Source organism: Coptis chinensis, chromosome 8 (assembly GCF_015680905.1).
Source record: "Coptis chinensis isolate HL-2020 chromosome 8, ASM1568090v1, whole genome shotgun sequence".
Taxonomy (NCBI): domain Eukaryota; kingdom Viridiplantae; phylum Streptophyta; class Magnoliopsida; order Ranunculales; family Ranunculaceae; genus Coptis; species Coptis chinensis.
Genome location: NC_141463.1, coordinates 12,461,708 through 12,465,899, shown reverse-complemented (window position 1 = coordinate 12,465,899; position 4,192 = coordinate 12,461,708). Strand labels below are relative to the sequence as shown.

At 36.0% G+C, this 4,192-nt stretch overlaps 1 long non-coding RNA gene across 2 annotated transcripts; it reads right to left on the bottom strand.

Moving 5' to 3' along the window:
• Positions 1-387: 387 nt before the first annotated feature.
• On the bottom strand, positions 388-3,234 carry LOC147480003 (uncharacterized). 2 transcript variants are annotated; one of them, XR_015204365.1, is made up of 5 exons: positions 2,941-3,234; positions 2,529-2,584; positions 1,769-1,858; positions 912-980; positions 388-812 (listed from the first exon to the last, which is right to left on the bottom strand). It is a non-coding gene; the product is annotated as an uncharacterized LOC147480003 (long non-coding RNA). The 2 variants fall into 2 exon arrangements; XR_015204364.1 differs by having other exon boundaries at positions 2,657-2,976.
• Positions 3,235-4,192: the final 958 nt, after the last annotated feature.

Here is a 4,192-nt window from a genome sequence, read left to right as displayed (position 1 = left end):
TGTGGCCTCTTATGGAGATGGTGGGTTCTGATGCAATGTTCTTGACAATACTCAGAAGTTCATTTAGACAATCAGTATTCAGTACAAGTTGGAAGGTTCAACATACCCAAGTTTAAGAACACATAAGAAGTTGAAGCTTCAGTGAATCTCAAGGGCGTACCTAGGAACTTTGCCAAAATGAAGTGTTCAATTCGTGACGTTTGGATAAAAAACTCGAATTGAATGGACAATTTAGCCTTTATAGTTACTAAAAAGTGTGAAAAATCAAATATATTGACATCTTTATCCCCTGCTATACTGAATGCAATAAAAGCTAAAACCAATAAACCCTTTAATGACAAACTGCCATACGCTTCGTCTTGCTACAAAGCTAAAACCGAAGCTCTGTTTTTCCGAATGACTTATTTATCATTAATTGTAATACATCACTAATACATACAGACAGTATGAAAACACAGAGGGTAGCGCACCTAAGACTGAGCTTCTAGGACAAGCCAAGGCGAGTTTTCATAACTAATGACAAGAGATGACCAAAGACTACAACGCATTTGCAGAGCAGACTGAATCAACAATTTGTACAAACTATCAGTCATAAGACATCCTACATGCAACAATCAACCAGCTTTCCCAAAATTTAACAAAAGAAAAAGTACTAATTAGCTATCTAAACTCCTGTCTGAATCTGAGTGTTTGGTGATGTTCACTCCGCCATTCATTCTTGCACGTGCTTCTGCAAACATCCTTTGTTGCTCCACCAATGCTTCTTCCTCTGTCATTTTTTCACCACTCCACTTTCCAGCTTTTGGGGAGTCCTGTGACAAATAATAATATTAAAGCATAAAAAATTGACCGCAATCTACAGATCCAGCCGCGAAGAGAATTAAATAAGGTGAAAGAGTGTAAAAACAAACCATGGTCTCAAGCTTATGTTGTTCATATGCAGCATAGACATCCTCAATGTAATCTCCAAACCCAAGAACCTGATGTCAATATATCATCAGATAGCATGTAAAACTATACTAAAGAGAACTATAGGGTCCTCAATCCAATTTTAAGTTTGGTAAAGTTAAAAAGCTACAGATGGTGATTAAAATGTCGGTCACGCGATTTCTAACAAAAAGAACAAAAGGAACTGAAAAGGCATCTCATTAAAACAGTTAAGTTGGAATTATAAATGAATAAGGTCTGTTCATATTTCATAACTGTGCTGCACAGAAACTTGCATGCCGTCCAGAGCATCTGAAGCATCAAAGGATCAGGTAATCCAAGGTGGAACTTCTGTACCACGCAGTAGGTTTCAAAGAATTTATGATGCCATATCGAATGATCTTTATAAGAAAATACATATATCTCGGTACGGCTATATCTCAACTTGGAAGGGTGAAAACATAAAGAAGCAACATCTTGAAACTATAAAAAGAGGGGACAAAGGTAGCACCCTTTCCTTATTGCTCCAAGGCAGTACAGAGACGAAAAATTGCAAAAGCACGCATGCGATACAGCTCATCGGAAACCCTTAATTTGCTTAGTCTCTCTCTCACCCCAACAAAGACTACATTAAAACTTATATTCATAATTCCATATATATTTCAAATGCTCTGCACTTTATCCTCATTTTGTATATAAATTTTAACCAAATCTACTTATAATCAAAATTTTCATTAAACGTGATGTATAACAGCAGATACCATGTATGTATGGGGGTAAAAAAAGGAAATCATATATCAGGCAAGATTGCAATCTGTGTTTTCAAACGTTTTGAACACACCTACACAACACTCAACAAGAAGGTCTTGCGCATCCCTGGCGACACGAACATCTTGTGGCAGCATCTCCTTAATAATCTTAAACATAGTCGCTGCCCAGAAACAACAAACACACATGAATGTCACCTCACAAATTATAGCCGAAATAAACATAATGTCACATCAAATGTTGCACCCTTATGGGTCTGATGTGTTTCTTATAAGATGCATATAAGAGTTGCAATAAGTGTCACCGCCTGCAATACTCATCACTTTTGCTTCTAGGTTATCGAAAATTTGAACATCATGATATTCAAATTTATCGAGTCCAGTTCATATGATGGCTAAAATGGTAATCATCATTGTTGCTTCTAGAAGCTCCAGTTTTAACATAATGAAAGACTTTATCATGATAGTCTATTACACTGTACTGATACTTTTTTCCAGGGTTTGATTTCAGTTCCACCCAATTTTTTTAATGGTATCAAACTATTAATGTCATAAAACCATATCATTATCAGTTCAATTCTAATTTCTCACCTTTAATAAGATATCTAAAACCATGAACTAAGCCTATTATAAAAATTAGCTATCTATAACTGCTCATCAATGTTTCACAGCCAATGGTGGTCTGCTCCATGTAATCTAATAAGTAGCCTTCCCACACATTGTCTTTTCTACGGCTCAATAAGACCATTTCTATATTTAACTTATTATAATGGTATTTAATAATCTACTTTACTAACAAAATTATTTAAATTTACAAAAATATAAAATGGTCACCTTTGGGTAGCGTAACATCTTCTTTCGACTTGCCAACAATATCCATCGACTCCATTCTGCAAAACAAACACAACCAAAATATCAAAACCTATTAACCCCCGAGAAATATAGACCAATTTTAACCTTACCCGATCGATCACGGGATTTTGTAGAATTTGAAGACAATTATTTAGGGCACAAAATAAATTGGGAAAGAGAAGAAGAAAATTTAAGTTCCCTGCCCTAGTTATAGGGTAGAAATGGTCAAAATAGTCACACTAGACATCCATCCATTGCATGCCTAAGATAGTTTTTTAGGTCTTGAGAATGCAGATAGGAATTACATTTTTGTTATGGATGCATGTAGTAGACCCAACAATTATCTAATTTATTTATTTAGGTACATTAATCAACTAATCAACACGATATATACCTTACAGTCATTTATTTGGAGAGGTTTTATTCCAGTGAAGATTGTAAATGCAAATGAACACGAATTGGTTAGAGCATATTTAGGAGAGATACTTTTCTAGCATCAAACACCAAATTTCCAACAATTTTGTGTTTTTTTTATTTTCAGGAGAGTCACATATTGATGAAAACACAAAAAATACAACAAACCAAACACTAAATCAGCCAAAATTTAGTTCCAGCTTTGGTAGTATATCAAATCTCTCACGCGAAAAAACCGCATGGGCTTGGGTTAGAGTGTGGGTTTCAATCACGCGGTTTTGTAAAAACCGCCCAGGAGATTTGGGAAGAGAAAAAAGAAGAAAGTAGATCGCGCGGTTTTTCAAAAACCGCGTGGGCTTCAGTGGTACGGTTTTGAGAAACCCACGTGGGCTATATGGTGCGGTTTATTCAAAACTGCGTCATTTGATGTCGAATATTTGATGTTGCTCCTGAAGTTGGTTGGTGTTTGGTTTGGCTCAAAATTTTGGTGTTTTTTTGGTTTCTCTCTAAAGATGCTCTTAGGTGAGATACTATCCTAGCATCAAACATCAAATTTTCAACAATTTGATGTTTTTTCATCTTCATCTTCAGGAAAGACACATGTTGATGAAAACACCAAAAAAACACCAAACCAAACACCAAATTTGGCAAAATTTGGTTCCAGTTTTGGTGCTGTATCAAATATCTCTTGCGGTTTTTCTAACACGGCATGGGCTTGGGCTTCTAAGTGGGCTTCTATGGCGCGGTTTTGCCAAAACCACGTGAGAGATTTGGAAAGAAAATAAAGAAGAAAGTTGATGTGCGACCCATCGCACGGTTTTTCCAAAACCGCGTGGGCTTGGGCTTTTAAAATGGGCTTCAGTGCGCAGTTTTGAGAAAACCGTAGACTATATGGCACAGTTTATCCAAAACCATGGGTCAGTTGATGTCGAATATTGTTTCTCCTAAAATTGGTTGGTGTTTTTTTAGTTTGGTTAAATATTTTGGTATTTTCTTGGTTTCTCTCCTAAAAATGATCTTAGCCTTATAAATTTTGATTTTTATATGCATTACACTGATGACTCTTTATTTGTTGTAGTGATGTTTCACTTGCCTTTTCTGGATCATTTATATGCTTCTGTTTCTAGATTGCAGAACAAATCTCTGACGCTGTGACCGAGTCTAATACTTGGGAGGTCATAGAAGCGAGTTTAATACCTTTTGCTTTGAGGTCCGTTGGTATTTGGATAGGC